Here is a 14499-nt window from a genome sequence, read left to right as displayed (position 1 = left end):
GAGGGAGTTTATCACTGACGACTGAATAGGAAGCCTGATTACGAGCCATAGAAATAGAAACTTTGAACCGAGTCAGTAACCAAACATTTATAACATCATAGTGCAAGTGTGGGGAAGAATCCACCCCCACGATTACTCACCATATATCTCCCAAGATAACTACTCAATTGTGAAGTGATTCACTTTGAGTTAATTTCTGGCAAAAGGCAAAAAGATGGGTGCCCTCTAGGGGGTGACATGGTTGTTTGCGCTGATAGAGCATCAAGACTAGTGGGTTATGATGTTATTTATGACCTTTGAATAAAGAGTCTTTCTAAAGTGTATTATTCGTATCCAGACCTGTTAAAACATTGGGGATTTGAACACATCCTCGCAGAACATACACTTTTGGTTAGATTAGGCAAAATGGTTGTACTTTTTGTGTTGTGCTTACATTTATTACTTTAGAAAATCATCCATCTAAACTGAAAAACTCACAATCAAAACCAAAAATTGCAAAAAAACCAACCAGAGGTAAAAACAGGGCAGATTAGCGTGTGGGGACAACTCCTTAGCATGTAGGGTAATTCAGTTAGTGCATCAAACCATCTAGTTAGCGCGTCTATTCCAAACAGTCACGTTTTATCCCAAAATAAAAATAGTGTTAAACCATTTAGTGCATCAGAGAAATAGTCTAGCACGTGGAAGCATCAACTTAGCACGTAGCAACCAAGAATTAGCGCATCAGGTTTAAAAGTTAGCATGTCACAGACCCAGGTTAGCGCGTAACTTTTTAAATAGGCAGAAAACAAATTTTTGAATAGTCAAATCTTTAGCGCATGTCTGGGGGCAGCCTAGCGCATTTGGTCATTCTTTAAGCGCATGGAGTAATTTTTGTAGCACATTTCATCTCTGTTTTAGCCCATAACCAAAAACATATAAACAAGGGGCAAAACAGTGAGGAATTTTAAAAAAAATTTAAAATATTTTCAGAAGGCTCTTTTCATCAGCAACATTTTTCATCAAAATGGAATAGAAAAAGCAAAACTTTAAAGGCTATTTCTTGAGCTAAATTTGTGTCAAAACAAATGTTGTAAGAATCCAAAACTGATCACATGGTAAAACATATCTATCCTATCATAATCCGGAAACCTCATCATAAGTATCAACAGAATCCTTTACCATCTTACGAATTTCATCTCAAAAACACTTGTTTAAACAATTTCAGGTTGTCAAATCAAGTCTCCATATTGGGAGGCTTTTATCCATATCATTTGATATGCTTTGTCGTGAAGGGGCATCTAAACTTTCATTTTGATAGAGTAAAACTTGAAATTTTTGAAACAAGATCAAACTGAATCCAAACAAATGAAAGGAAACCATTGATCACTCATGCATGACTAATCCCCATATTCTGAGAAGAAAGAACCTTTATCATAACATCACATTGAAGAAACAACAACCTAGTTTTTCCAAATTCATCAAGAGAAATAAGTTTTTATACATCAATCATCAACTCTTCAAATCTCATCGAGTATTCCTTCATCACATCAAACGTTATATCCAAAAAAAATCCAACAAATTTGACAGAGACTTTAAAAACACGCATATTGTCAAAAGTCTGCTTTTAATCAAATCATAAACCATGGACGAAAGATCAATCCAGTATTCTTGCCCGATGAGTGTATCACTTATAACACACCTCGACTAGAACCACCCACCACCGAGCAACATATCAACGAGGATTTTGTCCCCTTCGTCACTGAAAGTTTCTACTAAAATGCCTGTTACTCGTTCTTAAAGAAACCAACAAAGCGAGACACACGCAGAGTCTACTATGAATCGAAGGTTGTCAAATCCTTTTGAAGGTCCACACCTAGAGGAGACTGAAATTTCTGAAGCACTTCTCCAGGAATGTCAGGAAAACGCTTCATTCCAAAAGCTTGTAGAAAGGCTTATGGAAAATGACAAAGAAAAATATTTGCTCATGCTCACAAGTAAAGGAGTAAAACTCCCTGACAACCTTGATGCAGATGTGTTTAGGACACAACCTCAGCAGTATGAATATCAAGAATGACAATGGGAAAGGGAAGCACGTGACCCTGAACAAAACATCTCGGATCAAGACATACCGGAGCAACATACACCAAGACAATACCTTCCCAAGCAAAATATACCATTCAAAACACCGTTTCAACCCAGGATCAATACAAGAGAAGAACCTTTCCCTCGGCAAGACAATGTACCTTTGGCTACCCTTACTCAACAAATGCAAATGTTACAATGGCAAATATAGGACATGCAACAAGGGACAATAGTACGGTACTCTTTAAACGAAATCTATCCTTATCCTTTTGACAGGAGATTACACATGATCCCTTTTCCTCCAAACTCAGACATGCCTAAATTTGACAAGTACGATGGAAAAAGTGATCCTCATGATCATGTCAGAGAATTTTGTACCATGAGTCTCGAGTTTGCTCATGATGACACCTATCTGATGAAGTTATTTCCAAGAAGCTTGGGAGGACAAACAATGGAATGGTTATCCAAAATTACACCACCTATTAGATCATTTGATGAATTAGTTAACAAGTTCATAACACAATACTCCTATAACATCCAACATGCCATAACCATGCTAGACGTCTGCAACACCAAGCAAAAGAACAATGAAACATTCATGATATTCCTTCAACATTGGCAGTGTATGGTATCACAATATCCTCAAGATATTCCTAAAAAGGAGAAAATGGAGATCTTCATCGACAACTTGAATGGTGAAATGAGTTACAGGCTAAAGCTCCAATGCATACCGTCTTTCGCTAAATTGATTGAAAACGGCATTCAAGTAGAGGAAGCATGTGTCAAAAAGGGAACACTTAAATTGTTCAAGGAAGGAACAAACTCATCAAACTACAATAACCAGAACAACAACAACTTGGACAAATCTCAATTTTGGACTTGAAACAAAAACAAAGGCAACAATGAATCACATGATCCCAAATCTAAGCAACCGATGCTTGCATTATCTAGAAATCCTCAAACTACGAAAAATCCTAAAAATGCTAATCCAAATGCTAACACATATGCACCAAACACCAATCAAGGACAACTCAACACAAACAACACCAATGATACTCAAAGCAAAAACACGAATCCAGGACCTAACAACAATTCACGCGACAACACAAACAATTTCCAAAAGCATGTCTTCAAACCACTGGGGCAATCACTAGAATCAGCATTCAAAGAACTTCTGGCAAATAAAATTCTCTCCTTGCCAGCAATCAGCAACTATGAACCCCAAATCAAACCACTTTGGTGGAATGATTCACACTATTGTGATTTCCATCGTAACAAGGGTCATCGGACAAACGATTGCATGAGATTGAAAAACATTGTGCAAGACATGATTGATCGAGGTGATTTAACGGTAGATGGTTTCAAAACAAATGGTGATCACGGAGCCTTTAAAAATCCTCTTCCAAATTACAACAAAGATGGAGCTTCAACCTCGAATGATGCACGTGGAGCTCGTATCAACCATATCTACAACAACACCATAAATCACATATCAGCTAAAAAACATCAAGTAAATGTCATCACCATCCGAGATCAACGTGATCATGAATCTGTCAATGTGAGAACCCGAACTCAGAAATATGTCTTAAAAGGGCATACTACACCTACAACTACTACACCAAAGATCCAATATGACTTGGTTAGCCAACTATGCAGAACTCCAGCTCAGATATCTATACTAGAATTGCTAAAACTATCACCCAAACACAAAAACATATTGGAACAAGCACTATTGGAAACCAATGTACCTCAAAATCTAGATGCGGACAGATTTCAAACCATGGTCGCCCATATGATAGGACCTCATAACCTCACCTTCTTAGTGCATGACAATGCTTCCTTAAGTCATCCACATAACACTCCTCTCCATATCGAAGTCATTGTTTGCAAACACCGAGTAAAAGGAGTCTTAATAGATGGAGGAGCTGGACTTAATATATGTACTTTAAAGCTTATCCATGCATTAGGCTTCTCAGAAGAGTCTATTGATCCCTGCAAGAAGATTACCATAAAGGCCTATGATGATGAGGAAAGGTCCTCTAAAGGAACCGTAATGTTACCCATTCAAGTGGGACTTGTGCAAAAGGATACTATGTGTTAGGTCTTAGACATAGATCTCACCTACAATATTTTGTTAGGGTGACCCTAGATACATGAAATGTAGGCAGTGCCTTCTACGTATCATCAGTGTGTCAAATTTCCTTATGACGGACAAGAAATCTCCATATCCGTTGATCACAATCCATTTCAACATTGCAATGCAATGGGGGCAGCCCAGGATAGTTTAGTTCCTCATAATAGAGAAAAGCAGCGATCTTCAACATCAGATCTACAAACAGCACAACCCAACTCATTATCTAGAGATTTCAAACAGCACATGCAAGTCAAAGACCAAGGTATGGGAAAATACTCTTTGGAGCCCCTATGTTTGGCCAAATTACCGACATCACCCAAATCTCATGGATTTCCTACTACATCAATGCATCTGGTAACTCAGCCCATCACCAAATTTGATGGTACCTTCATCCAATTGGGCACTCTAGCACATGAATCAGAAGACAAGGATATTATTAGCTAGTTATACAAAGATAAGGAAGAAGATAATAGAGCAGCTGCTCTGGGCATTGTTCTACCTACACACCTATATGGAAAAGGACACTTAATCATGCAGCAAATGGAATATGATGGTAAAGGACCTATTGGGAAATGCAAAGGAGTCACTGAACCCATAGATCTTCCTTCGCAGCCCAGTAGAGACAAAACAGGATTGGGTTGTAAGCTCACTTTCCTATTAAGAAAGTTGCCACGCATAACTGCGAAACCTCAAAGGAAAATAAAGAAAAAGTACAAAGAAAAATCCTGGCAGGAAGCACTCTTTGAGTCTACAGAAACAATTGGCAAGGCACGACAACGTCAAGAATAGAAGTTACATCAAGAGAAGCTTCTAAGCCACAAAAGGGCCATATCTGCAGCAGTAGCTCATATTCAAGATCCACTATTTCAAGAACAAATAAAATCATCTCAGGATACCATTATTTCTCCCCAAGGGGGCACAATCTATGAACAAATACAAAAAGTAGAAGTAGGATCTGATACCAAATCAACAAAAACTATCAAAATGGTATCCATTATCAAAGATTTGTTTTCACCATACAACATACCAGTTTATAACACTGATAGAATCTGGGATGATGCCTCCAAAACTGATTCCAATGAATATGAGTGGGGTACCTGCTCAAATGCTACTACAGATATCCCTAATAACACTAACAACACACCCCTTTCTCAGGAAGAGCATAACATAGAAGATAGACCTCTTGAATTTGGACCACAAAACATCTATGACGCCAAGGAAAGCGAACATAAACATTATGAACAAGTCTATACAGAAGATAATATCATCAAAGACCTCGATGAAATCATGGACTTATTAACAACCAAGAACAATCACGATGAAACCTCTGTCTTGACACTTACAGTAGCAGAACTTAATCCATCAAATGATTCCTTACCACTTGTTTTTCCTGACGTCATCGACTGGGATGAACCTGAAATCCATGATATACCAATTTTCCTGGATGATGAATCTATTATCCACTACCTGTGTACCGTTAACCCAGAAACAGGCTCTACCAGTGAACAAGGTAACGATGTCTGCCAATCAAGGAGTGCCGAGTCTCTCAGTCACAAAAATGAACCAAGTAAAAGATCTGATGCTGAAAACCAGTCAATGGCAGCTCTAGATCACAAAAAAGTAAAAATAAAGGACGCATCTGAGGGTGAAAACCTTTTTAAGGCACCTAACGATGGGAGACTTGACACTCTTCCTGAGCACTTTCATGAGCGATCACCCATATTGATTGAGCCCACTCAATCAATCAACATTGGTACCGCAGAAGCAGTCAAAAACATACACCTTGCAAAATCTCTAACAGAGGAGGAAAGATCAGCATTCATCATTTTCTTTAAAGAACAACAAATTAACTTTGCTTGGTCATATGCCAATATGCTCGGAGTGGATCCACACTTAATCATGCATCACTTGTCCATCTCTCTAGGAGTTAAACCAGTCAAATAAAAGCTACGAAAGATGAATCCACAGGTGGCACTCATGGTCAAAATTGAGCTAAAGAAACTATTAGATGTCAGATTCATCCGACCCATTGACTATGCAGAATGGATTTCCAATATAGTACTAGTATCAAAACCAGATGGCAGTATCAGAATCTGCACTGATTTTTGAGATGTCAACAAAGCTTGTCCAAAAGATGACTTTCCTCTGCCCAGAATCGATATAATTGTAGACCTCACAGCAGGACATGCAATGCTCTCACTAATGGATAGTTTCTCAGGCTATAATCAAATCAAAAAGCCCCGAAAGATCAAGATAAAACCACGTTCACCTATCCTTGGGGAATGTACTATTGGAATGTTATGCCTTTTGGCTTAAAGAATGCAGGGGCCACTTATCAAAGAGAAATGAATACAATCTTTCATGACATGATGCACACATTTATGGAAGATTACGTGGATGATTTACTGGCTAAATCCTTCACTAGAGCGAAACATCTTAGCATCCTAGCAAAAATCTTTGATCAATTGGAGAAATTCCAAGTCAGGCTCAACCCTAAGAAGTGTGTCTTTAGGGTTACATTAGGCAAGTTACTAGGCTACATAGTCTCAGCTAAAGGTATTGAAGTAGATCCAACAAAGTTACAAACCATTATGGAAATGCCACCACCAAAGAATATTAGTCAACTCAGATCTCTACAAGGACGACTTCAATCAATCAGGTGATTCATTGCTCAGCTAGTAGATAAAAGTCTACCATTTAATCATTTACTACACAAAAGTGTACCATTCAGATGGGAGATCAAGTGTGTAGAATCTTTTTACCAAATCAAATAGTACCTAATGAATCCACCAGTTCTAGTACCACCAATCGCAGGAAAGCCACTTATCCTATATATCTCAACAATAGATATATCATTGGGGGCACTATTGGCACAAGAAGATCAACAAGGAAAGGAACGAGCCATATACTACATCAGTAGGACATTGAATAGCTATGAACTCAACTATACATTCATTGAAAAGGCTTGCCTAACAGTGGTCTTCACATCTCAGAAGTTTCGACATTATATGTTAGCACACATAATTAAGCTATTGGAAAAAATTGATCCTCTCAAATATCTACTCAGCAAAGCAGCTCTTAGGAGATGATTGGCTAAATGGGTCATGATTCTCAGTGAATTCGACATCCAATACATAGAAAGACGAGCCATCAAAGGATAAGCAATTGCGGAGCAGCTGGCTGAAGCATCGCTACCAGGAAAACAAACTATGGAGATTGAATTTTCGGACAGGGACGTTCTTGCTATTTCTACCAAACAATGGACCCTATACTTTGACGAATCCTACATACAACATGGTTCAGGTGCTGGCATTCTATTCATCACTCCTGAAGGACATGCTATACCAAGATCATATAGGCTTATGTTCCCATGCACAAATAATGTGGCTGAATATGAGGCTAGGCATCAAAATGGCTATTGAATGGAAAATCACAGAGTTAAAGGTCTACAATGACTCACAACTAGTCATCAATCAAATCAACAATGACTATCAGACAAAGGATGACAAGCTGCTACCCTACAATAAAGTGGTGGATGACTTCAAATAGTATTTTTTGCACATCACCTTCGAGCAAATACCAAGGTTGAACAACAAAGCAGCCAATGCAATGGCTACTATCGCTTCATTACTACAAATTCCAGAGCAACAAAGTCATTACAAGTTCCTAGTAGAGCAACTGTTCTCCCCAGCTTATGACCACTCTGAATCCCATGTTATCTATGCCTTGACTAGTTCAGATTCTCCATTATATGGACCAATATACGACTACCTTAAGAACAATATCTTACCCATTGACCAATCCCATAACCAAAAACATAATTTTATCTAGCAAGATGCCCGTTATACCCTTACTACTGATAATTTGTACCGTCGAGGTCTAGATGGTACTCTTCTTCATTGCCTTGATCATAATGATTCTGATTCCACTTTACACAAGCTTCATGAAGGTATTTGTGGCACACATTCCAGTGGTACTACTCTTGCTAAAAAGCTTCTAAGGATGGGATACTACTGGCCTACAATGGAGAAAGATTCTTACCATTTCACCAAGAAATGTCCAAAATGCCAAATCCATGGCAATCTGATACATGCACCAGCATAGGAACTACAACCATTTACAACATCCTGGCCCTTTTGTCAGTGGGGACTAGACTTAGTTGGCAAAATTCATCCTTCATCTTCAAATGGACACAAGATCATTATAACTGCAACGGAATATTTTACCAAATGGATAGAAGCAGTTCCCATGACCACAATAACTGGGAAACAAATTGCCTTTTTTATCCTAAATTATCTGATCTACAGATATGGTATTCCAAGTTCAATCATTATAGATAATGGATGACCTTTTAAAAACCAAGATGTACAAGAAATATGTGAAAAATTCAAAATCCAACATCAATTCTCTACACCATACTACCCACAGGGAAATGGTCAAGCAGAAGCATCTAACAAGACAATACTAAAGATCCTAAAGAAAACAGTGAATGATGCGGGCAAAGATTGGCACGTACAACTTAATCCAGCACTTTGGGCATATAGAACTAGCATCTGCACACCTACAGGAGCAACACCATACTCATTGGTATATGGACAAAAGCCATTTTACCCCTAGAGGTAGAAATCCCATCTCTCAGAGTCTCTTTGAAAGGTTTAATCCCCGATGAAGAGTATCAAGTTAACCGACTGCAAGAACTTGAACTATTAGATGAAAGACGTCAGCATGCTTACACTCATCTCAAAGCATATCAGCAATGCATGTGTAGGAGCTACAATCACAAGGTCATCCCTTGCAACTTCAAAATTGGTGATCTAGTCCTCAAAGAAAATCCAAGAAATCAGCAAGATCGAGAAAAGAAAGGGAAGTTTGAACCTAACTGGTTGGGTCCCTATGTCATCATATCAGTCTATGGATCAAGTGCCTATCAGCTAACAACTTCAGAAGGAGATGTGCTCGACGAACCAACTAACAACATCCATCTGAAGAAGTACTACACTTGAGTAGTCTAATGCATGGAAAAAGCCAAAACAAGCAAAAAGATTTTAAAAAATCTAGAAAAAGCAAATAAAAAGGTACAAGAAAAGCAACTGGTAAAAAATTGGTAACAGGCGCTATTGTGAAAGGATAGCTCCTCTATCTATATCCATACCATTTTATCAAACACTATCAGCCATCGCCTGACAGTTAGCACATATCCATTCAGGACATACTTAGCGTAGTCACTATCCTGGTCTATCCATATATATCCTCTTACCACATTCCACCATGGCTTAGAAATCACTGTACATATTCACATCAAGAGGCAAACTCAACTAGGGGCAATAAATTGTCAAAACTTGCAAACATTCAAGACATCAAAACTATTTACAAAACTCAGAAGCATTGCATCCAACAACCAAAACTACGCTTCTTCGCAAAACAAAACAAAGAATCACAAAAATACCAAGGATGGATGATTTTCTAAAGTACTAAATGTTGCATTATCACATAAAATCTTGACTATTTTTGCATTTTGAACTTTTTAAATTATTGGATTCTCTCCCTTTTCTCACTAAATGCTTCAAAGCTAGAGATCATGAGGAACCTCCAATATTTTATTAGTCTTCTATTTGGGAGGCGATCATTTGTACTGTGTGAATACTTGCCTCGAGACGTGATACATCAAATATCACTAAAGGCATGATTCCACTTCACACATACCAATGGTTTAATCTTGTCTGTTTATACGCAATCCATACTCTGGTCGTCCTGGTTCAATTATACCTTGACGCTTGTGCTATCTTGCAAAATCAAACATCATGTAAATTTTTCTCAGGTAATTATGGTTCAATTATACCATTATGCTTGTATAATTTTTTAACATATCCCAAACAAATAAATGCTCAATGATGATACTTATCTCGAAAGCAAACAACATGTGGTTATATAGGGATGACAAATGCAAAATGAGGATGCTCAAAAACAAATAGTTACATATCATTTTACAATTAGTTGCATATCATATCATACATCTCATTTTCAAAATATAATTCATCATTCATCATTGCATCCCTCGCATGCATATCTATCACATCATCATGGAATCTTTCTTCACTTTCATATCTTCATCATTCTTACAAACTATCTCCTATCATTCTTCTAAACTATCTTCATCATTCTTCCAAACTATCTTCTATCATGTCTTATACAAGATGTATCTTTCCTAAAACCAGATGTTTTGATCAGCTCTTATATAGGATATATCATTCCTGAAACTAGATGTTTTGATCAGCTCTTATACAGGATATATTGTTCCTGAAACCAGGCATTTTGATCAGTCTTATACAGGATATATCGTTCCTGAAACCAGACACTCGATCATCCATGTCTTATACAGACGGCATCATTCTTGAAACCAGATGCTCAATCATCCATGTCTTATACAGGTGGTATCATTCCTGAAACCAGATGCTCGATCGTCCATGTCTTATACAGGAGGTGTCATACCTGAAACCAGACTTGCTCTCAGTACAATAAATCTAATCAATCTTATCAAACCCATGCATGCCATCACTATCTACTCTTCTATCTTTCAAACAACATTCTTCTTCTTTCGAGAGATCATTCATGCCTTGTGTGCATGAATGATCTCCCGAGGGGGCATTATCATATCAAATATTGACATCAATTTCATATCGACATTAGTCTCATATCAACTTTTCATATCAAAACAATTCTTCATATTTGGGGCATCATATCGACTTCTCATATCAAATCAATTTTTCATATCCACTACATCATATTGATCAAATTTTGACAGCATATCTGACAAATTTTCTTTGAATCAACATGTGCACACACGTCACTTCAAAGACCATATTCCTAAATGAATATTTTATGTTCATTTCTCTATTTAATTAAATCCAATTTAATTAAATTACCCGTATTCCTCTATTTAATTAAGTAAATCACTCAATTTATTTAAATTAAATTCACTAGACCTCTTTTTACCATTTAATGAATAAATCATTTTATTCAATTAAATCTCTTCTATCCACTTTTAATTAAATTCAAATTTAATTAAATAGTTTATCCTAAATTGAATAAATCTAATTTATTTGATTTCCCCAATTACAACCAAATTGAATGAAATTCATTTTATTCAATTAAAAAACCTATTATCCCTCCATCCACTTGCAAAATCCTACATTTCCCACTTGCATTCTAAAACCTATTCCTAATTCCTTCTAGACTCTTCTAATCACTTCTAAATTAACCTAACCCATTTTCTAAACTTTGTCACATCCCTAAACAAAGGGAAGTCACTTCTCAAACCCTCAAAGTCTTCAATAACCATTAAAGGATCCAAGTCTCCAACAACTTTCTCTTACAAACCATTAATGGTTAACTCAACCCCCTTGCATGATTAGAGACTTTCTCTAAACTCAACCTCCATGTAACCCAAGGGTCTCATCAAGCATTCATTTCTTTGACCATGGTTATCCCTTAATCATTTGCACAAGAGTTTATCCTTTGATTAAAACTTAATCCAATGGGTAACCTTAACTTAAGCTTGACCCTTACCCCCTAAAGATAACCATGAGGTCTTCTCAGGAATTTAATGTATCCAACCCCTTTTCTCAACCAGTCTTATGTTGACATTTTTCACCATTTCATTGGTGCCAATTGCAAACATGGATTCCCAACTTTCAAACTCAACCCTTGATTGAATCTTTCAATCCTGGCCATCCATTGCCCTATTTTTGTTATAAATAGAGCTCTCATCCCTCCATTTTGAGGATCCAAGTTTGTAGTATCATACTTCTGCTCAAATACATTCAAGCTTTCATATATCATTTATTCTCATCATTTAGCCTCTCTTTTAAATCAGGAATTAATCTAAATATGCTAATTTAGAGTATGTTCCTTATCATTTAGCTTAAATCATAGGCTAATATAGTATGCTAGGATAGTTTTGCTACTAATCTTGTCATCTTATAGTTAGTTTATTGCATTTATAGCATGATTCATAGCCTAGGATGCATCTCATATTAAAATCAACAAAAGCATCCCTCGTTCTTGCATTTGCTATCTCTAAACCATTTTGCTCAGTGATCTGAGAGCAAAAACGTTGGTTTGAGGGACCGTGCAATATAGAGAACCATGGAACCATCCTTGGGAAGCTGATTGATACTTCATTACTCCATAGCTTGCACCAAGAAGCTCTGTGGGTGTGTGAGCAAGACTCCATAGAGCTCCATTTATCACATATTGAGTTCTATCGACCCGCTTTTCCCACATACAGATATGAAAGTGGAAGAGCTTCTTGTGCATTATCATCATTGAGCTTTATTATGGCAAGTAGGTTATGACAATCGAGGCATATGTTCGACCCAGAAAGTCATTGTTTCTGTTTGCTTGGAGATAAGATAGTCACAAACAAGGAATGCCCTAGTTCACACTAGACTCACAGTGTCCTCATATCCTTGGACAGGTCATAGCATTACTAAGAGACAATCCATAGACAACAAATACAAATAGGTGATGATACCCCATCCTCGCCTTTCTAGTCAAAGACATCCTGGAGATAGAATCTCTAGTCAGAGACATCCTAAAAAAAGCTAAAAGATAAAATAAAAAGAAAACCAAGACTCGACACCAACATCCACTGTAGTCCTCAAGTTTAGTGTCTCTTGTCACTTGCATAAGTCTTATTTGATTGTGGTCACAATGTTTACTTTCAAAAAAAGGATAGATAGTACGAAACCATATGTTGTCTGAGTCTATTGAAAGATTTGATTTTGTTGAAGCCCATTGTTGTTGTTGTGTCTCATCTGAAACTGACTGAATCCATGAAACTGATACTTTATTGTGGAGAAGATAAAACTTTATTGCGGATCGGCAATGCAAGTGTTTCTTTATTGCGGATTGTGCGCGGATAGACTGAAGGAAGCTGGAAGAAACTGTACTCCTCGAAACATGTGATGTTCTCAGTTGTACACCCATCACTAGATGTAGGATTTGCCTTAGCCACAGATAGGAGCTAATTTATTATGGATGGAAAGGGGTGAAAAGGAATGATTATTATGAATGGCTAACCAATCTTAGGTAGATCAATAATAAGCCATGATGGAAATGGGTAAGTTTTTTATGAATGATAGGCTGTGAGTGTGTGCAAAGTGAAGTGATGAAAGAGAATCCTAAAGGAGGGAGGAGCAATGTCTCTACACATGGCACTGGTGACCTAGTTTTCACCATGGTACTTGCCCAGGGTGCCACCGAAGTGGTTTTCACCATTGGATGAAATTATTTCTCTTTACTTTTTTCGATTTTTCAATGTTTTTTGTGTCACAAGGCACCTATTTGCCAGGTTTTTACCAAGTAATGATTTTTTTTGTTTTATAATTTTTTTTGTATTTTTGAATTTTTTGATTTTTTTTGTATTTTTGAAATTTTTTATTTTTTGTATTTTTGAAAATTTTGATTTTTTTGTATTTTTGAAATTAGGATATTCCAAAGAGCTATGTGTAGAACCTGCGAAGGTGCATGTTGTTGATAGTATCCTCTAAAGGTTCACCCTCTGTGGTTGAGAGCTGATATGCACCAAATCCATATGTTGTTGTGATGATGTAAGGACCAAGCCAATTTGGTTCGAACTTGCCCTTCTTCTCTCTGTCTTGCTGACTTTTAGGATTTTCTTTGAGAACTAAGTCTCCTACCTCAAATGTGTGAGGCTTGACTTTGTGATTGTAACTATAATGTTCCTTGACAGAATGATGTGTAGTTTGAGTGACTATCTTCCTTGATGAAGGAATTGAGATAGAATTACTAATGTGTAGACTACATAGGCCCGGATGCATGTCACCTGAAGAAGTTTGGGCATCCTTGATAACAAAGTCCCTCGAGGAAGCTCCATTAAAGGTCCATGATGTATCACTAGAAGGGAATGGATGTGTAAAACAAGTGGATGAGTGATGAAGGCTTATGATTGTGAAAATAAGTGAAAGTAGGATAGCATGATGGAGACTTAGGATCAACAAGTATGCTTTTTGACTTAAAATTGTAGGACTTTTGCCCCCAATTATTTTGGTATTAGGGGAGATCAACTCTTGTTCTTTTTGCTTCATAGGATTTTTGTCCTTGACTTTGATTTTTGTAGAGTCCAATAGCTTTTGATTTTGATTTGGACTAAAGGACTTCTCTTTATTTTTGAATTTTAGATTTTTCTTTTCAAAGCTTGATTCTTGATCCCCAATGAGTAAGGGATTTTTTTATTCTTGTTCATCCAAGTCTGGGAAAGAAGTTGAAATGGAATGAGT

This window comes from Cryptomeria japonica, chromosome 8, assembly GCF_030272615.1.
Source record: "Cryptomeria japonica chromosome 8, Sugi_1.0, whole genome shotgun sequence".
Taxonomy (NCBI): domain Eukaryota; kingdom Viridiplantae; phylum Streptophyta; class Pinopsida; order Cupressales; family Cupressaceae; genus Cryptomeria; species Cryptomeria japonica.
This window is presented reverse-complemented; position numbering follows the sequence as displayed.